Source organism: Urocampus carinirostris, chromosome 11 (genome assembly GCF_059441175.1).
Source record: "Urocampus carinirostris isolate Australia breed hairy pipefish chromosome 11, RoL_Ucar_1.0, whole genome shotgun sequence".
NCBI lineage: Eukaryota > Metazoa > Chordata > Actinopteri > Syngnathiformes > Syngnathidae > Urocampus > Urocampus carinirostris.
In genome coordinates, this window is record NC_142359.1 from 615,998 (window position 1) to 638,117 (window position 22,120).

Consider the following 22,120-nt stretch of genomic DNA (forward strand, 5'->3'; position numbering starts at 1 on the left):
TTACAACCTTATAAAATCAAATAAAACAGAGTATACTCTGGGCCAACGAGGAGAAGGTGTCCCTCAGAAAAGGCATGGAAACATGGCTCTCCCTCGGTCTTATTGTGAGGAACCAGAACAGAAACAGGACCCACTTGAAAGAGAGAGGAAGGGCTGCGCCCACGGTGCGTTGTTCGCTGGGAGCGGGAAGCAAGTCGCTCTCGTACTGGGATTGTGATCCAAACACTGAAGTGGATTTTCCGGGGCGAGCGATGGCGGTGTCAGGGATGGAAAAAAACGGTCGATTGCTGGGACGGGAGAGCAAAAATGTGGTCAGGGACAGAAACAGGTCGTAAGTCAGGATGGGAGAGCAGACGTGGTCGGGAGCAAAACGGGTCGTAGCCGGAGACAAACGGGAGCAAAAACGGGACAGATGGGAGTCGGGGGTCGAAAAAGGCTTGCTTTGAAAAACAGAGGTTCGCAGATGGACTGACAACAGGGGATTGACAGGACTGGGTTCAAATAGTGACCGGGAGCCAATCAGAACCCGCGGCGGGTGGCGCCAAATGAGCGGGCACAGCTGATTCCCATCGGTAATCATGAGACTTATAAGAAAGGGGCGCCAGTTTTACAAAATGAAACTTATCAAGGGCGCGATTTTCCGGGCAAAGTTTGGAAGTCACATTTTCACAAACAGTTTTTTGCTCAAGCACCCTCAAAATGTTGAATTTGAGAACTCTTTTCCTTAATGCTGGACCGGATAGTCTTCAATATCATGAAAAATGCGAGCTAAAATAGAAAACCACAAAAATGTGAACAACGCAGTGTCCGATATACCCCACTGCCTTGAAATGGTTCAGTCCATTTGATTCCTGGCACCTTCCCTCACGCTCCTCTTTCGCTCGGCTAGTGTCACTTGCGGCATAGCTGCGGCTTCGGTGTGTTACCGTCAGAGTATATTAATGTGGATGTCCAAGATTGCCATTATTCATAATAATTTGATATGCAGGTAGGTGCCTCTCATGGCGGGCTCTGCTATCGGTGTGTGAGTGTGAGTGTGAGTGTGAATGAGTGAATTGTGAAGTTTATTTAAGAAAGTGACTGGGTAAAGCGCTATATAAATGCTGTCACGATTACCGATGTGAATCACCTGTGCCCGCTCATTTGGCGCTAACTCCTCGTACTCTGATTGGCTCCCAGTCACTATTTAAACCCACTCCTATCTGTCCCCTTTTGTCAGTCCGTCTGCAAACCTCTGTTGATACAAGGCAAGCCTTTTTTTTGACCCTGACTCCTGCCGGTCCCGTTTTTGCTCCTGTTCGTCTCCGGTTACGACCCTTTTGATCACGACCACGTCTGCTCTCCCGTTCTGGCTTCCGATTCGTTTCCAACCCCGACCACGCTTTGCTCTCCGAGTCCCGGCTATCGACCTGTTTTTCCGTCCCCGACACCGCCATCGCCCACTACGGAAGATCCCTTCCTCTCTCTTTCAATAGAATTATGAGAAAACGTTACACGATTGGGTCTACCCTGTGTGCTGGTTGTGACAAAAGCGGTCCATTCATCATAATTCAATTTAAAGAGTGGATCATTCACTTCGTAAGAACAAGCTTTAAATTGTTAAAACAGCTTTTTAAAATAAAACCCCCTAAAAGTTCAAATGTTGTATCACTTTAAGTGAAATTAGGATTATTTTAAACAAAGCTTTGAACCTGGTATTAACTATGTTGAATCATACTCATTTTTGTGGGTCAGGACTCACCAGGTCCAGCTCAGAATGGTTAGTCGTGCCAGTTCCCAAATCAACTTAACGGTATGTAGTAACGCTAACTCACCACTTGTTCCCGTGACACGCCCTATAGTGGCCTATACTATTGATGCCATGAGTTTGCTATAGGAACCCAACCAACTCGTTACAGTTCTTCCAGTGTCCACAGGGGGGCAGTATAACATCGTGGTTCATTTTTATAAAACGGATTTTCACAAAGGAACGTTTGAAAGTGAAATCTTGCAAACACTATGGAACCAACATGAAGTGGGGGGATGCTCCCGTTCCTCAGACGCCTCCAACGCCCAAAAACCATGGACCTGCATCCCGGTGAAGCAACGTCCCGGTATCTCCGGAGCCAAAACGCCGATGCCCTCGGTTGGGGGTTCGATGCCCGGGTCAGACGCAGATACTTTTTGGGGTAAGGGCTTCCTGGCTACAGCGTTAGGAACAGCAAGCCCAGACCGCAAAAAGACCCAGGCCGGACGAAACCTGACCCCTTCTGGAACCCGATCGCTGCCGATGGAACCTGGACAGCAGAAAGAGAAAAGCACATTGAGTGGGATTTTGTGATCATTCAAACGTTCAAGGCTATGTATTGATCAAATCATGTTCTCACCATATGCAAATTTCTCCCTTCTTGGTCTTTCTAACAAGTTTAGCAACTTCAAACACCGCCCCCTGATACTGTGAGTATCCGATAAAACACCAACAATATATTAATTAGCACCTTTGGTATTAAACACAGGGAAGAAAAAAAACACTGGAGTAGTTCTAGCTTTAAATGCTATGGTAAGGAGAATCCTTAAAAGATCATCGGCGGCTGCTCCCTGCCCAGTTTAGAAGACATTGCCAGCTTGCGATACCGTGGCGGAGCCATTAACATGAGAAAAGACAATTTCCGCCACTGCCCACTGGTAGGCGCCATAGGCCCCTCAAAACTAGTACAAACAGGCTCAGAGCCCGCTTCTTCCCGAGGCAGGGCCGTCACAACCCTAAACGGATGCACAAAACTGTGAAAAAAATGCATATACACATATATTCTTTTCATTGCATAAGTGTTACAATGCATTATTCTTCATTGTATTAATATTATTTTCACTTTTTTTATGTTGTTATTATTATTCTTTTGGCCTAGTCATCCTGATAGTCTTTATCTTTTTTCTCTTCCAAGTCTTGACATTTTTTTTACCCTGGAGTGCCATGTCTAATCTCCTTGCATACAAAAGTTCGCAATGATGGTATCAATGACAACAATTTCTAATAGAGGAAATAGCAAAATCGTAAATAATTTGAACAAAGTCGGAAACTGAATGAATTTGGGATAAGACAACTAGACAACGTTTAATATAATATTTGTTAAATTGATCAATTCAATAAAACAAACGAAACGTGGATAAAACAACATGAATATGTCATGAACCGGAACAGGATCAGGACCCAAACGCGTGACGTTTCTCACACAAGCCTTTTATTTTACTGGGAATGGGGAGTCATGCCGTTAGGCAGCAGTCTGGTGTGGAATGACAGGAAGCCAGAGACCGACAAGACAGATTCCAATTGCCTGAGTTAATTTCGGACAGATAGGGTCGATACCGGAGAGGACGGGACAGACAGGATTTATATCAAAACAGAATATCAAAATTAAACAGGACAAACTAGACAGGATCAAAACTGGAAAGCGATATTAAACAGGACAAAAATAAACGGGAACAATACCAGACAGGAAATACCAACGGGAAATAGAACCCAGGTTCGTTGACGGACTGACAAAGGGTGAGTGAGAGCACTGAGTTTAAAATAGAAAGGTAGCCAATCTGTCAACCAGCCGCAGCTGGCGCCACAGGGGCGGGGCCAATTGGGCGCCATGGCGACCGTGACAGAATAAATGATTTGAATTCATTTGGCGTTCCGGGTCGATAGGAGGGGATTTTTTTTACGTATTGTCATTTAATTTACGATCCATTACCTGAAAAGTGCTTTACAAATACATTTGGATTGGATACTTTATATTTGAAAGTGTTGGATAGTAAATCCTAAATTGGGTTAATCTTGGTTTACTAATGTGCCCTGCGACAGTCTGGTAACCGGTTGAGGGTGTCCCCTGCCCGCTGCCCCAGGCTGGGATGGGCTCCGGCACCCCCGTGACCCTACTGAGGATAAACCGTGCGGATAAGCTTTTAGAATCGAGCTAATTCAGTCACAAAATCATCAACGTCAACCATCGATGACATTGGCTCAAAGATACAGCAGGGTTAGGAATACCTTTTGAGTATTTCAATAGTTGCATTTTCTGATACTTCTGTGGAAGTATTTTCGTATTTCTGTATCTTTTTACTTTCCGGAATATTTTGGAAATATTTTATTGTCGTTATTTTGTATTTCTGCAATCGTATATTGTGGTATTTTTGTTCTAGAATTCTAATGAGTGTATCTTATAGTATTTTTATGTTTCTGTAGTGTTTTTGTAATTCTGTATTTTTTTTCTTCTTTCTGGAATATTTTTGCAGTATTTTTGTATTTTGTGGTATTTTTGTTCTCGAATTTTAATTCGTATATCTTGTGGTATTTTTATGTTTCTGCAGTGTTTTTGTAATTCGGTATTTTTTTTTCTCTTGCTGGAATATTTTTGTAGTATTTTTGTATTTTGTGGTATTTCTGGAATCGTATTTTTGGATTTTGTGGTATTTTTGTTTTTGAATTTTAATTAGTGTATCTTGTAGTATTTTTATGTTTCTGTAGTGTGTTTGTTTCTGTATTTTTTTCCCCTTTCTGGAATATTCTTTTAGTATTTTTGTATTTTGTCTCCACCTATGACCCGTTTCGATCCTGATTACGTCTTCTCTCCCGTCCCGGCTCACGACTTCTTTTTGTGCCCGACGACGTCTACTCTCCCGTTCTGGCTTACGATTCGTTTCGAACCCCGACCACGCTTTGCTCTCCCGGTCACGGCTATCGACCTGTTTTTCCGTCCCTGACGCCGCCATCGCTCGCTACGGAAGACCCACTTCTGTGTTCGGTTCACAATCGGAGTACGAGAGCGACTTGCTTCCCGCGTCCTGTGAGAAAAAAATTGTAAGAAAACGTTACGCGATTGGGTCTACCCTGTGTGCTGGTCGTGATAGTATCATGTTCTTACTATGTCTTTACTATTTTATTACCAGGTGAACTCATACACGACTAATGTCTGCAGACGTCAATTATCCATTTTGAATTGACTATTGACAGGTTTAGACATCAATCATCTGTTTTCCATTTAACTAGGCTAGCCATGAGTTAACTACCACAATGAACTGGTTAGCGTATAAATAACTTGCCCAATGCACTGGATGGTTATTACATCAAAGATCCATTTTGAATTCAGTACCATTGACTGACTAAGACATCAAACCTCCATTTTCCACAATCAGTAGTTAATTCAGATAAGTGGGTGAGTTTTATAAATGGAAGTAGGGTTAAAAAGACTCAGCCAACCACTAAAAGATCATTTTACAAGGAAATCACAATGACCTAGTACTGGTGATATTTTCAGAACAGGTCCACGACATCTGTCCTTAGGGGGCTCTCTTCAGCCCCCGTTGGAGACCCAGGGACTAAACAATGCATCTAGACAAGGTTTATGCCATATTTTCAGTGAAAAAAATAGTGATGTCATGAACCAGAACAGGATCAGGACCCAAACGCGTGACGTTTCTCACACAAGCCTTTTATTTTCCGGGAAATGGGGAGTCACGCACGTTAGGCAGCCGTCTGGCGTGGAGTGACAGGAAGCCAGAGGCGGAGGAGATCGATACCAATAACCCGAGCGGATCTCGGAAAGGTGGGGTCGATACTGGACAGGACGGGACAGACAGGATTGATATCAAAACAGGATATCGAAATTGAACGGGACAAACTAGACGGGAACAAAACTGGAAACCGATATTAAACAGGACAAAATAAACGGGAACAATACCGGACAGAAAATACCAACAGGAGTCAAAACCCACGTCTTGCGGGGCAGAGGTTTGTTGACCGACTGACGAAGAGTGAGAGCACTGAGCTTTAAATAGACAGAAATCCAATCGGTCAACGAGCTGCAGCTGGCGCCACACGGGCGGGGCCAATTGGGCGCCATGGCAACCGTGACAAGTAAAACTATTCGCTGGATCCGCCTTTCGTATGACCCGTTCCCAACGTTGCGTTTCTGACTGAAAAGCGAACTGCGCTTGAAAAAAAATTGCCAAACAACCTCTGCGAAAAAGGGTTAAAAACTGGAAAAGAGATAAAACACGATCTCAGAAGAAGGATCTTAAAGACAAGATAGCGATCTGTGTTCAGGAAACGATCGCTCCTTCTCTTCGCAGGGAATGTTCAGTTCTCCCTCGTCCTTGTTATCCACTGCTTCCAATTGATGTATATCCAATTCTTAGCAACTATAACGCTACTTTTTGCTACAGATTAGCGAAAAGAGCACCCAGTTTGATATGCATTTCTTAAATTACTTATCTTGTACTGCTTACAATGTTCTTACTAGGTTGATTATCGGAAGTATTAAAGAAAGAAAGAGAGAGAGAAAGAGAAAATGAAAAAAAAAAGAAATACGGTAGGACGTAGGGAAAAATAGACTCAGTCGACCGATACAAAAAAAAATCATTTTACTAGGTAATCACAATGACCCTAGCACTGCTGAGCTCTTTTCAAAACAGGTCCGGCAGGCATCTCAGCTGTCCTCACGTTGGAGACCCCTGCTCTTGACATACCATTAAAGAGATTCTTACACCGTCATCAGACGATAAATCGGGGTCAGAAAATCTTTGTTCACTTCAATCGCTGTCTGTTTCTGAGCTTGCCTCACAGGTTGTGTTAAAGGGATTCTCCATTTTGAAAGTGTTGTGTTCCCTTGATGACGTACCATTTTTTTTATAGGAAACAATCCAGGTGGATCAACTTTAATTGTTCCAAAGTTTGACTCTGCACACAGACACACACATACTTTTCCTGGTGGTTCTCACCTTTGGGATCACGAATTCACGACAGCCCCTTAAAGTTATAATTTCCTTCTTTCCGACAGAATCATTTATGGATGTTTTCTGGCACTTTGTTTTTGTTGAACACTACACGTTTTATGCCTAATTGAAATATAATGGATTTGTGAATATCTTGAGAACCAAACATATTTTATAAGATTAACCCAGGCTTGTTCCACAGACAGACTGAGCTCATTTCTTCCTCATGCCCTGAGGCTCTTTAACTCCACCCGAAGGAGTAAAAGCCCGCATTAAACCCCCCTACCCACATTTGCATATGACCCTATTTTTATGACAGTGTGTATTTTCCGTAGCACTATTGAAATACTCTATATCAACGCGTTATATTGGGTATTTTTGTATTCTATATCTTCTATTTAATTATCTATCTATCTATTTCTATTATCTATCCATCTATATGCTTGTAGTATTTCTCTAGTGTTTTTTTTCTTTTCAGAATGAAAGCAAAATAATACGTTAGCACTAAATATTGTATTTAGTTTTAAAGTATTGGCTTTCACCATTTTGATAGTGTTGTGTTCCTTCAATGACGTCACAGCCAGACTACATTTCTCGAGTCATGTGGGTTATTTTGCGACGTATCTAGATATTTATGCCAGGAACACGACAGGTTCTGTGGGGAATTGAAAAAAGGTAAATGGTGAATGTTCTGCATTTATATAGCGCTTTTTCAAGTCATTGAAGATCTCCCAAAGCGCTTTACAATATGCTTCACTCTTACCCATTCACACACACACTCACACACCAATAGGGAGTCAGCCTCCAAACGTTTTGAGGATAATCAAGATGCTAAAAAGTAAATGGTCTGCATTTCTATAGCACATTTCAAGTCAATGAAGACCTTTACAATGTGCTTCACACTTACCCATTCACACACACACTCACACACCAATAGGGAGTCAGCCCCCAAACGTTTTGAGGATAATCAAGATGCTAAAAGGTAAATGTTCTGCATTTCTATAGCGCTTTTCAAGTCAATGAAGAGCTCCCAAAACGCTTTACAATGTGCTTCACACTTACCCATTCACACACACACTCACACACCAATAGGGAGTCAGCCTACAAACGTTTTGAGGATAATCAAGATGCTAAAAGGTAAATGGACTGCATTTCTATAGCACTATTTCAAGTCAATGAAGACCTCCCGAAGTGCTTTACAATGTGCTTCACACTTACCCATTCACACACACACTCACACACCAATAGGGAGTCAGCCATTCAAGGCGCCTACCTGCTTATTTTAGAGTATAATTTGACTTTTAAGAGTCAATAAAATACAACAAATTGAAGAAAATGTATTATTACCATAGTTTGAGGTTTGTAATTGGTGAATCAAACAAATATTGATACTTGATAAAATATACAATTATTCACTCACAGAACCTTATTTTTTTCTAGTTTGACTTAAGAGTCTAAAAATGCAACATATCTAAGTGTCACGGGTGTAATAATAACTTGTTTTATTGAAATTCCTGCTGAAATATGTGTATAGTTTTTGGTAAGTGTCCTGCAATGATGAGTTTAACAGTGCCACCTGCTGGTATGGGGTAGGGTTTGTGTTGGCTTTTGACATGTGACCTGAAGGTGGGGTTTTGTGGGCAGTCTACAGAGCGAGCTGCCAACGGTGAGACACATCTTTTGGTGCTCCACAAAAAAAGTTAATTTTAAACATTATAACCACAGCTGACAAATCTCTCAACGTGCACAGTAATGTGATTGATGTTGTCAAGCTGTTTGGATTTATTTTCGTTTTGTTTCTGTCGTGCTAAAATGTTAATTCCCCTTATAGAGATCAAAGAGATCAAAACCAGCAGAGAAGCTAATCACGTGTTGTGACTCATTTCATTCGCAGGTAAATTGTACCTGTTTTTATACTCATTATTGTTCTTATTTCTATTTTCTCATATACATAAAAAGGATGATGTTGGTTGAAATTCAGACTAAAGAAAAATATGTTGAATTCATTGTAAACGTTAAAAAAACACTATACGATCTCTTGTTAAAATGGATGTAAAAATGTATTATGATATTTTAAAATGATTTTATGTAAATTGAAAAGAAAGCTCTTTGATATGCTTTGGGCAGTCTACAGAGCGAGTTGCCAACGAGATCAAAGAGATCAAAGCCAGCAGAGAAGCTAATGTTGTGACTCATTTCATCTGCAGAAACTGTAATAAAAACCTCCTCATCCGGTCCAGCGTGAATGTGGATCTTTGGTGGGACAGGTACACTGCGTTTACATAAGTAAAAAATTATTAATACAGTACCTTAAGAATTTTGTTTTGGAATACCTTTAACTTCCTAAGACCCGAGCTGCTCGTTCAATGTGCATTTCTGTCCACGCATGCTGAGGCCAGGATTTAGAAGATGAAGCGACAACCAGATATATTTGCTAATGATGAACTGGGACGAGTGCAGCGGTTAGCATAACCGCCTAACACGCAAAAGGTTTCGGGTGCAAGACCGGGTGGAAACATATGTTGGCCCGGAGAGGGATGGGCGCCGCCAGGCTGTACTTGCCCGAGACACACCACAGGAAATACTGCCCCAACGACCCTTGTGCTTACGGAATCCAACCGACCGACCCAACATGAGGGACGTCATATCGTTTCAAAAATTGCTCACATTTGAAGGGTATAACAGTCTGCCGTGACGTCACACTTACCTCACCACGTGCGTCATACATTCGGGGAGTGGAGGGGGGTCTGGTGGGGCAATAGCGCCAAATCCTAATCTCACGCACGCAGATTAAAATCCCGTGTTTAAATATCGTCAATCACGGAAAGCGCTCTGCCCCCCGAAGCGCGTGCACGCGATGACGCGCTGTCCATGGTGCTGACCGTCGGCGGTGAACGCCCCGACACCAAAACAGGCGTCCACGCGTGACACTCGTGAAGATGTTCGGCGGGTGCGCGCCTTCCTCACGAATCCGCACTTGTTGCCTTCGTGGAACGTGCACGCGCGGAGCCTCGCGCGAATGCGTGGCGATCCCACTGCATCACATACAACGTTCACGCAGTTTTTTTTCTAACCGTCATTGAAAAGTTTCTCACCGTGCATCTTGTCGCCATTTTTCAGCCTCCGGGAAGAAAAAGACAAATTCAAAAAAGAAAGAAAAAAAAATGCGAACGGTGCGGTGCAAAAGTAAAAGGACGCGAGCGCCCTCACCCCCCAACAGGGCGAGCAACACTCCCTCCGCTCTCACTATCGCTCACAAATCCCGTTTCATCCTCCTCTTCTCCTTTCTTGATGGAATCTGGACTAGAAAGAAAAGGCAGCTCCGGACACTCAATTCCTCCAGTCTGCTTCTCCTTCTTCTCGCTGGTGACCTGCATTGACGTCATTGCGTCATTAGGTTTCCCCTGGAAACACGGGAGAGCTAAAAATAGCAACACATTAATTCAAACCCCAGGCTGAGAGAAAAAGAGAGCGAGGGGACTCTTTCTGGAGGCTAGTCTTTTTTTTTAGCTCAATTATTTTTCAGTCTTCAGACTTCATTTTTCTAAGGTTGTTTTTATGTTTCGTCCACGGGAATTATTTTGAAGGAACCGTGTGGAATATTGAACCGCTAGATGTCATTGTATTGTGCAGTGTAACTGAAAAATGAGTTGCATAAAGCACAAAGGAAATGCGAATCCCGGGCCATCGCCACCATAAACAAGCGAACGATACTGTCAAATGAGATGAATTATACGGGAAGTTTTTGCACTACTTTTGATTGCACTGCACTGATTTATAGTTGCACTATGATTTTAACTCTGGCCACTGATAGACACTACCTTCGAAATATTATTAACTATTCATTCTGACTCTTTTTTCTTTATAAAGTCTTTATGACTGTCAAGAACCAGAACAGGATCAGGACCCAAACGCGTGACGTGCTCACACCAGCCTTTTATTCTCCAGGAAATCAAGAGTCATGCACGTTAGGCAGCAGTCTGCCGTGGAATGATAGGAAGCCAGAGGCTGACGAGATCGATCCCAATTGCCCGAGATGATATCAGACGGGTGGGGTTGGTACCGGACAGGACGGGACAGACAGGATAGATAATAAATCAGGATATCGAAAATAAACAGGAGAAACCAGACGAGAACAAAAACTGGAGAGAATAATAAACAGGACAAAAATAGACGGAAACAAAACTGCAAACCGAAATTAAACAGGATGAAATAAACAGGAACAATACCGGACAGGAAATACCAACAGGAACAGGACCGAGTCGAAACCCACGTCTTGCGGGGCCAGAGGTTCGTTGATGGGCTGACAAAGGAAAAATGAGAGCACCGAGCTTATAGACAGAAAGCCAATCTGTCAACGAGCCGCAGCTGGCGCCACACGGGCGGGGCCAATTGGGCGCCATGGAAACCGTGACAATGACATGTTTTTCCAGGAGTGCCATGTCTAATCTCGTTGCATACACAGTTTCATTACATTGATAGCAATGACAATAAAAAGAGACTCAAAGGGAACAAACCAGAATCTATTCCTTGTCCAACCTTTTGCAAAGAAATAAAAATGCTAGTAAAGGGGGTCAAAAGACAAAATAAAATAAAGGGGAACCGTAAAATAAGTGAAGAAAGAAAGACAAAATAGGATTAGGGAAAAAATATAGCAAAATGGGTGAACAAGAAATAAAGTGTACCATATGGCTGCGATCCAATATCCCCAGTCAACTATTGTTGAGAGTGGGGGCAGAAAAAGTATATTAGCGTCATGCGTGATGGCCCTTTTTTGACTTACGCCTACAATTAACTACTCCCGAAATCCTGTGATACATTATCACCGATCGTTTATGGTACATGGTTGGCGGGTTTTTGCCATTATTGAACTGCACTCATAATGCTGCTAGCAGGGACCAGCAGAAAGTACTTTTGTCGAAGGACGTGCCATTGTGGCCCGCCTAGAAGAAACCATTATCCATTATCCCCAGTGGACAATTACTGAAAGCAAGGGGCTAACAGGACAAATTTGTGTCATGCGTGGCAGCTTTTTCACCATTATCTCTGCATAAAGTGACCAGCGCCTGTGCGGCAGCAATCCATTACCCCTAGTTCACTATTGCTCCAAATGGAGGCTGTCAGACAGCATGTCCATTGAAAATAAATCCAACACACCGTGAAATTTCAAGCTAGTCTGACAAATTCAACATAAAAACTGAGAAAGGGTATAGAACCTGATGCTATTTTGAGTGCACTTACATTTTCTCTCTGTGAAGGTTTTTTTTTTATTGTACTTTGTAGAGTAATTTAATTCTGATTCGATGGTGACCGATTTGGCCAACAGATAGTGATAACAGATTCTCACCCAAGTTTATTCGACATAGCCTCATATTGTGTCTAGCATCGTGAAGGGAGCAATACGCTTAAGATATTTTAATTTTAGCTTTGAATGATCGATTCTTGCGTTCATCGATTTGGCCGCAGAGCGAAAAAATCCCCGCCTCCTCAGACAAGTCTCTCAATCCCTTTTGTCGCATCCCTCGGTCGAGGGATGGGGAAAAGGAGAACCGTGGCTTGGTTTGGCCAGGTTTACCGGCTGGAAAGACGAAGCTGTGGCTTTCGGTCTCGTCGGTCGCTATTGTCTCCAGGCCACCTAAGCTGGTGAGCCCCCCCAGCCCCAGTCCCCTTCGAGCCTGTGTGAAGTCAGCCGGAAGAAAAGAGTTCTTCGCGCGTTTTTAAAGGGGATCGGGTCCCTGAGGCCGGTCAGTGACTGGCAAGTTCATGCTTTTCAAAATAAAGTTCTCTGACTGGTTGATTATAACTGTTAAGATAAATGTATATAATAGGAAAAATTTCATTTTTCACGCAATGAAGTAATTCCTGGAGTGAACATGACACACAGACGGAAGACTTTGGGGTTTTGTCATGATTAATGATGTGACTCATTTGGCGCCAAGTGCCGCAGGTTCGGATTGGCTCCCTGTCACTATTTAAACCCAGTCCTGTCAATCCCCTGTTGTCAGTCCGTCTGCGAACCTCAGTGGATACTAGGCAAGCCTCTTTCCACCCTGACTCCCACCTGTCCTGTTTTTGCTCCCGTCTGTCTCCGGTTACGACCCGTTTTTAATCCCGACCACTTCTGCTCTCCCGTCCCGGCTTACGACACGTTTTTGACCCCAAACACGTTTTTTCTCTCCCGTCCCAGCGCTCGACCTGTTTTTCCGTCCTTGACACCGCCATCGCTCGCTACGGAAGATCCACTTCTGTGTTCGGATCACAGTCCGAGTACGAGAGCGACTTGCTTCCCGCGCCTAGCGAACACCGGATCGTGGGCGCAGCCCTTCCTCTTTCCTTTAATAAAACTTGTGGTGAATGCTACGCAATTGGGTCCTGTTTCCGTTCTGGTCCTGACAGGTTTCAAATCTCTATTCTAAATCTGGAGAGTCCGCTTACTTCCTTTGCCTGGCTGTTTGGAGTTGATGGAATCGGCTGGGGCATCGTCTCTACCACTGTATGCGCAGTTGTATAGCTGTAGCCTCACACACATTTCTTTTTTAATATTCAGACACACAAACAAACTGCCCGAGTAATGGTAATTAGTATTGTGAACGGGGAGGTGTAAAGCGCATTGTAAAGCGCTTCAGTGACTTCAAACGACATCAAATGCAGTCCATTGACTTCCATCTGTCGAAAATAAAGAAATAAAACGATGAAAAGGAAAACAAACATGAAAGTTTGTAGACCAGAAGCAAGGTCTCGCCCGCTGGCCGACACCGGTAGTGCCCACAATCGCACTTCTTATTTCGATATAACAACGTAAAGAAACTGAGTAGAAGATGAGGTATAGATTGATGTTTCATTAAGCCTTTTTTCCCCTCTCCTGACTCGTCTTGGGTTCGATTCCCGGCTCCTCCGTGCGGCATTAGCTCAGGAGGTAGAGCGCTCGTCTTGGGATCAAGAGATCGCAGGTTCGATTGCCGGCTCCTCGGTGTTATATGTCGAAGTGTCCTTGGGCAAGACACAGAATCCCTAATGCCCCCAATAAGCAGGTCGGCGCCTTGCATGGCTGACTCCGCTCTCGGTGTGTGAGTGTGTGTGAGATTGGGTAAGTGTGAAGCACATTGTAAAGCGTTTTGGGAGGTCTTGACTTGAAAAGCGCTATAGAAATGCAGACCATTTACCATTTAGCATCTTGATTATCCTCAAAACGTTTGGAGGCTGACTCCCTATTGGTGTGTGAGTGTGTGTGTGAATGGGTAAGTGTGAAGCACATTGTAAAGCGTTTTGGGAGCTCTTCATTGACTTGAAAAGCGCTATAGAAATGCAGAACATTTACCTTTTAGCATCTTGATTATCCTCAAAACGTTTGGAGGCTGACTCCCTATTGGTGTGTGAGTGTCTGTGTGAATGGGTAAGCTTGAAGCACATTGTAAAGCGCTTTGGGAGCTCTTCATTGACTTGAAAAGCGCCATAAAAATTCAGAACATTTACTGGAATGTTTTGAAGCTAGCTAGGCGGACTTCCAGTCATTTGAATTCGCCATCGGCCATCACGAAGGTAGGAGTGCCAAAAAGCATTAATACTCCTAACGACGGTTGTGTGGTGGTGCTGAATAATGAGGCATGTGATCTATCTTAATGAGATTGTAAAATTATATATACTATGACTGCCTTTAAGTATGGGTCAGTGTCTTCGTAATGACACTCGGGAGAAAAATTCATACATACATATATTTATGACAAAACAAAATGGCCCCCTTCCCTGAGCCTCACAGGTATTTGGATACAGCCATCCCTCCATTTTCTGCACCACTTATCCTCAGTAGGGTCGCGGGGGGTGCTGGAGCCCATCCCAGGGGACACCCTGAATGGGTGGCCAGTCAGTCGCAGTGTCAGGACCAGGACAGGAAACAGGAAGCAGAACCCACTCGCGTAACGTTACTCACAGTTTAATGGGCCGACTCGATCCGGGGATCGTTGGTCGCGGAAGTAGATCGTCATGATTACAGACTTGGGGCACCTGCGTCTGCCCCGGTGGTGCCAGTAGCCCTGGTCGCTGATTGGCTCCCTGCCACTTTTTAAACCCCCCGGCTCCCTGTTACCGGCATCCGATCGTTGCGAACTGTTGCCTTCTGCTCAGTAAGCCTTTTCGTCCGACTTCGTTTTTGCCCCGCTTTTTCCTGCCTGATCTTTGTTACCGACCCGTTTCCGGACCTGACTTTGCCCGTTCTGCCGGCCTGTTACCTGACCTATTTTGCCCCGTTACCTGCCTGCCTCCTGCTACCGACCTCGACACCGCCTTTGATCTCCAGTCTTGCTATTCCCGCCTGTCTCCGATCCTCCTCGCTCGACACGGAAGTGCCACTTCCGCGTTCCCGCCACCTGCTATCCGTGTTCGGCGATCCGCGGATCGTGGAAGCAAGCCTTTCTCTCCCTCTTTCATCAATAAAAATTGAGAAAACGAGCGCTATTGGGTTCGTCTCCGTTCCTGGTTTGTGACAGAGGAAGTGGTCAAAAGCAAACAGATCGGGTCGAAAACCAAACAGGAGCAAAACACAGGCAAACAAAAAGATTCACAGGGCTCGGCAAAACAAGAGCAGAAAAAACAGGGATTCACAGGATTTCGCGTCTCACAACAGAGCTTAGCAGATGTTTCGCAGACGGTCAGACCAAAGGTGACTCACAGGACAGCGTTTAAGTAGTGACAGGGAGCAATCAGTCAACGTTTTCAGCTGGTGTCCATGGGCAGGGCCAATTGGGTGCCGTGGCAACCGTGACAGAACCTGGCGCCACACGGAGGGGACCAATTGGGCGCGATGGCAACAGTGACATCATAGGTATTTGATGGATAGATGTAGATGAAAATTTTCCAGTTATGGCAAGAGAGGCTGTGCCTGACCTGTAATCATGGAGGAATGAACTATTAATATTAGATCCTTTATTTTATTTTTTTTTGTTTAACGTTACCATTTCTGGATTTTTTTTTCCAACCCAAATCGACACATTACATTAGGAATATTATTTTTACGATTGGTATGTGTCAGGACCAGAACGGAAACAGAACCCAATTGCTGGGAGAGCGAAGTGTGGTCGGGGTCGGAAACGAGTAAGCCAGTACGGGAGAGTAGACGTCGTCGGAGACAAAAAGAGGTCGTAAGCCGGGACAGGAGAGCAGACGTGGTCAGGATCAAAACGGGTTTTAGCGGAAGACAGACCGGAGCAAAAGTGGGAGGGAGCCAGGGTCAAAAAGGCTTGCCTAATATACACTGAGGTTCACAGACGGACTGACAAAAGGGGACTGACCGGACTGGGTTCAAATAGTGACAGGGAGCCAAATGAGCGGGCACGGGTGAGTCAGTATTCATGACAGTATGTGATGTAATATCCAATCAAATATTTTTGTAAAGCTCTTTTCAGGGGAGTAAATGCCACTCCAGGTTCAGGCAGGCACACACATGGGCAGCCTCCGCTAACAGGATTACTTGCATTGTTTTTTAGTATTTAGAGCTTTGAGATTTCTCGTGATTAAGGACGATAGAAAATAAACGTGATTTGACTTGATTATATATAAACATTCAATGTAAAGAGAGACAATCAAATCCCTTCTATTATCCCCACCCTAAAAGCCAAAATACCTTGGATAAAGACAAAATACCGTGCAGAGTGTCTGCAGATGCAGAGTGAGGCACACGGTTCTCTTGCCTCGTGGCAGAGGGCGATAGTGAGACCAAGAATTCAGATTCAGCCCCAAACAATAACATTTGGGATAGTGTTTGCGAGCTAACGAGCCATGCAGTATTTCTTTTTCTTAAACCGAGGATTTTTTTTTCTTAATGATGACCGATCTATTCATGTTTGTATTAAAACAAGAACAGTGGCTCGACTTTTAGATTTATAAGTTAAGGTAAAAGAATAAAAATATGATTTGCTTGAGTTTCTACATTGATTTCTCGTTCTCGCCTTAAACGGAATATTGTTCTTCATTGTTCTGCATTCTGCCCAATGGCCTGCGGGCAGTACTGCACCATTTCTGCCACCTGCTGGCTAAAGACTTGAACTACATATCCATTGCGTCCATGAAAAAGCAGCAAGATGTCGATGATCTCTAGATCATGATGTCAAGCAGGTGGATTGGAGGGGAGGAACCCTTCACGACTGTGGCTCTTGAATCTAGGGACATGCATTTTTCTCTCTCTCTCGCTTTGTCTTTCTTTCTTTCTCTCTTTCCATCTTTCTTTCCTTCTCTCTTTTCGTCTTTCTTTTTCTTTCTTTCTTTCTCTCTTTCCGTCTTTCTTTCTGTCTCTTTCTTTCTCTCTTTTCGTCTTTCTCTTTTCATCTTTCTTTCTTTCTCTTTCATTCTTTCTTTCTTTCTTTCTTTCTGTCTTTTCATCTTTTTCTTTCTTTCTCTCTTTTTGTCTTTTTCTTTCTCTCTTTCTGTCTTTCTTTCTCTCTTTCCGTCTTTCTGTCTTTCTCTCTTTTCGTCTTTCTCTCTTTTTGTCTTTCTCTTTCTTCATCTTTCTCTTTCTTTCTCTCTTTCTCTCTTTTCGTCTTTCTTTCTTTCTCTCTTTTCGTCTTTCTTTCTTTCTCTCTTTTCGTCTTTCTTTCTCTCTTTTCGTCTTTCTTTCTTTCTCTCCTTTCGTCTTTCTTTCTCTCTTTTCGTCTTTCTTTCTTTCTTTCTTTCTCCTTCTTTTCGTCTTTCTTTCTTTCTTTCTTTCTTTCTTTCTTTCTCCTTCTTTTCGTCTTTCTTTCTTTCTCCTTCTTTTCGTCTTTTCCTTTCTTTCTCTCTTTTCGTCTTTCTTTCTTTCTCTCTTTTCGTCTTTCTTTCTCTCTTTCTGTCTTTTCGTCTTTTCCTTTCTTTCTCTCTTTTCGTCTTTCTTTCTTTCTTTATTTCTCCTTCTTTTCGTCTTTCTTTCTTTCTTTCTTTCTTTCTCCTTCTCTTCGTCTTTCTTTCTTTCTTTCTTTCTTTCTCCTTCTCTTCGTCTTTCTTTCTTTCTTTCTCCTTCTTTTCGTCTTTCTTTCTTTCTCCTTCTTTTCGCCTTTCTTTCTTTCTCTCTTTTTGTCTTTCTCTCTTTTTGTCTTTCTTTCTCTCTTTCTTTCTTTTCGTAACTCTTTTTGTCTTTTACTTTTTCTCTCTTTCTTTCTCATTTTTCTTTTTCCATTCTTTTTTGTCTTATTTTGTTTATTCTTTTTTCATTTTCTCTCTTTCTTTTTTTGTCTCTCTCTTTCATTCCTTCCTACTTTTTCTAACGATAATGCGGGACTCTCAACTCGCCTGAAAATCCAACTGAACCCTTTGCAACTCTCTGTATTCAAGGACTTTACAAATAAACGTGACTTTACTTGACCCATTTTCATCTCGAGGTTCATTTCTCTGATAACAATTTTGTAGGGACGTCCTGATCCAATATCGTTCACCCAAAACAGTGCAGGGTATGTATGAAGGTAATCCCAAATCTCGGAATAAAACAATAAACACCATATAAGACAAGAGACAGTGATTTCAGCTCACGAGGAGATGCGAGACGAGAACCTCAGCAGCTCCCCTCACTGATGACAGTTGTTGGGAGACGGGCGTTTATACAAAACAAGGGGAGACTATTGTATACGTTAGAAAGGGATACCATTGTATACATAAAGCAGACCAACATAGGAATACAGCTCGTCTTCACGGTTACACAATTGACCACAAATTGTTAAGACTCACTGAAGCACGGAAAATGCTTTACTCATGTCAGGACCAGAACGGAAACAGGACCCGATTGCTGTACGTTTACCACAAGTTTAATTAAAGGAAAGAGGAAGGGCCGATCCGGTGTTCGCTGGGCGCGGGAGGCAAGTCGCTCTCGTACTCGGATTGTGATCCGAACACGGAAGTGGATCTTCCGCAGCGAGCGATGGCGGCGTCAAGGACGGAAAAACAGGTCAAGAGCTGGGACAGGAGAGAAAAAAGACCTGGTCGGGTTCAGAAATGGGTCGTAAGCCGGGACGGGAGAGCAAAAACGTGGTCGGGATCAAAAAAGGATCATAAGTCAGGACGGGAGAGCAGACGTGGTCAGGATCAAAACGGGTCGTAGCTGGAGACAGACGGGAGCTAAAAGGGGACAGGTGGGAGTCAGGGTCCAAAAAGGCGTGCTTATTGTTAACTGAGGTTTGCAGACGGACTAACAAAGAGGAGTGATAGGAGTGGGTTTGAATAGTGACCGGTAGCCAATCAGAGTCAGAGGAGTTGGCGCCAAAGGAGCGGGAACAAGTGCATCACATCGGTAATCATGACAACTCACTAAGGTATCTATTTAAATAAAACCATCAACACAAACTATCCCACAAGGTATCAATCAATTCTCGAGGTTAAAATATCAGTATTGTACATTGGCTAAAAAGGTAGTAGTTTGCATGGAAGCAATGTGTGCAAGCAACATTTCAACTAGCAGGTGATTATAAAATATTGACTCTCAAAAGTCAGCTTTTGCATTGGTAAATGAAAAATCTCGAAGCCCTCTTCCAATATTTTCCCTGTCTTTCTTTTAGTCCTCTATGGTTTTGAAATCAGGGCAAACAAAAAGTGGTGCAATGAAAAGAAACCTTCTCCCCTGACTATTTTATGCTTCTTTGGCACAAAGAGACCACCAGGGGGCAGGCGTGTGCTTCATCTCCCCCTCTCTCCAATTTGAATGTGACTGCTCGGAGACAGGGGAAAAATGATTTCCTGGGGGGCGGCGCAGAAAGAAATGATGTCATCACACGTTTAGTTACTTTTCACATCACATCTGGAAACGGTATGCTCCGGACTAGTAGAGCAATCCCTCGTTTTTCACGGGGGCTGTGTTCCAAAAAGGATAAGTAAATGGAAATGTTCTGCATTTCTCTAGCGCTTTTCAAGTCAATGAAGAGCTCCCACCCAAAGCGCTTTACAATGTGCTTCACACTTTCCTTTTTGACACACGCTAACTAACCGATAGCAGCGTCAGCCATGCAAGGCAACGACCTGCTCATCGAGGTTTGAAGGTTTTTTAGGGAGTGATGGAGTTTTGGCAGACATGGGGACTTGAGACTTAGTGACTTGGACTCGAGTCGACTCGAGTCGCTGTTTTTATGACTTGTGACTTGACTTGGACTTGGCAATCTAAGACTCGGGACTTGACTTGTGACTTGACTTGCCCAAGAAAAAAATACTTGGGACTTACTTGGGACTTGAAGGTGAAGACTTGAGACTTACTTGAGACTTGCACATGTGTGACTTGGTCCCATGTCTGAGTTTTGGCCAACCACAATTGTTAATGTTCGAAATCTAAAAGCGACTTCCAATCAGAGGGAAGTTTTCATAATAGCACAAGCCAATAAACGCCATTCAAAGTTAGCAAGCACCACACGATGCCACACCCACCGTGCAAGCTCATGAGTGTCATGGCGGGTTCCGTAAACATAGTCCCAGATTCAAGAAACGAGAAGGAATGGAAGTTTGCAGTGAAGAAGGGCAGTATGTCACTTTTTTGGACCTTTTTTGGTTTTGACGAAGCGGACGTGGAACAGAAGAAAACGCCCGTTGCAGAATTTGCAGTAGATGGGGATGACGCCCTGCTCAGTCTCGTCTACCTTTTCAGTCAATCGTCGCCTTTGAAAAGGGACCACATCCCATTTTATTGTCATTTGGTGGGTTTTATTTCCCAACAGAGTAAGTGATAAAGGGAAGGAAAGGTCGAAAACAGTGACAGCAACAATCTACATCCTAACAAAGTGTCTAGGTAATACATTACATCACTCTTAAACGTATTAAATACTCCAAGATACATTAAAACCAAAGAACAAACCCTATTTACAGCCTCAAGCATACTGACCTTGTCACACGCTGGCACCCATCAATGCCAAGCTGAAGTTTATCTCTGAAAAGCAGGATGATGATCGAAAAACAACGGCAACCTGATGATGAAGTTGCTGTATCAATGTCAGATCTGGAGGCTTCTCCATGGAAGACCAGTTCTATCTGTTTCAGGTGGGGGAACGAAACCCTATCCAACAAAACAGCTTGAGTGTCACAAGCCAGGAACGGAGACAGAACCCAATAGCATTCGTCTTACTCAGATTCTATTAAGAAAGAAAGCAGTGCTTGGATCCACGATCCGATGATCGTCGGTCACGGGTAGCAGATAGCAGGAACGCAGAATTGGCACTGCGTGTCGAGCGAGGTTCGTCGTTGACAGCGAGAAAACAGGTCGATGGCCAGGACGGGGGAGCAAAATAGAAACGGGTCCAGAAAAGAGGTCGGCACAGGTATCAGGCAGGAAACGGGGCAAAACAGGTCGACGGCCGGGACGGAAGAGCAGGGCAGAAACGGGTCCAGAAAAAGGTCGGCAACAGGTATCAAGCAGGAAAACAGGGCAAAATAATCTCGGAGAGTACAAAAGCTTGCCTAGCTGAGAGCATAGGTTCGCAGACAGTCTGACGGCTTCCTTTTGGAAAACGGGAGTTTAAAAAGAGACCAACAGCCAATGGTGTCCCGTGGCTGTTGGCGCCAACGGGGCAGCCGCAGGTGACCCCGATCAATAATCATGACATTGAGATGGATGTGTGCCACGGGATGTCATTGCCCAAGACACACCACAGGAATGGTGCCCTAAACACCCTGGTGGTTAAGGGATCTAAGAACCATGAACTTTATATACTTTCGATTTACTTTTTTTTTAAACTATAACCTGTACGATTAAATTACAATTTTGAAAAGAATCTTTCTGCTATATTGCACCACTATTTATTCAGAGCACTATACATTTGACTTGTGGCGCCATCGTGTGGATGTTATTGGAAAAGAAATACGTGACAAGAAAAGAACTTTTCAACCAACAAAAAAGGAATGTAAATTTAAGGTTTTTTTTTGTAAATAACTTCTGTACTGTCAAATAATGACATTGCTAAAAATGATCTATTTGACTTGTGTACTCTTTCAGAAAAAACTCCTTTCTCTAGAAACCTGATTTTTAAAAAAAATCTCAACTAAAAAGAGTTACAGTATGCACTTATATTCTTAATCTGATGATATAGTAAACGATAAATTGTAAAAGGTCTGCTTTTATATCCCACTTCTCAAAAATATATACTATATACAATTTTGACATTTTTATATAGTATATATTTTTAGTTTTACATACTGTCAGGACCAGAACGGAGACAGGACCCACTTGCGTTACGTTTTATTGGAAGAAAGGAAAGGGTTGCAACCACGATCCAGTGATCGCTGGACGCAGGGAGAGGTATGCTCTGAACGCGAAAGTGGGCGAGCCATGGCGGTGTCGGGGACGGAAAAAACAGGTCAGTCGCCGGGACAGGAGAGCAAAATTGTGGTCGGGATTCGAAAGCGAGTCGTAAGCCAGGAAAGGAGAGTAGACGTGGTTGAGGTCGAAAGCCGGGAC

The 22,120-nt window shown here is 43.4% G+C and overlaps 1 long non-coding RNA gene across 1 annotated transcript; it reads right to left on the bottom strand.

The window, feature by feature from the left end:
* Positions 1–1,575: 1,575 nt before the first annotated feature.
* Positions 1,576–10,082, bottom strand: LOC148356134 (uncharacterized). Its single transcript, XR_015852052.1, has 2 exons — positions 9,831–10,082; positions 1,576–2,276 (listed from the first exon to the last, which is right to left on the bottom strand). It is a non-coding gene; the product is annotated as an uncharacterized LOC148356134 (long non-coding RNA).
* Positions 10,083–22,120: the final 12,038 nt, after the last annotated feature.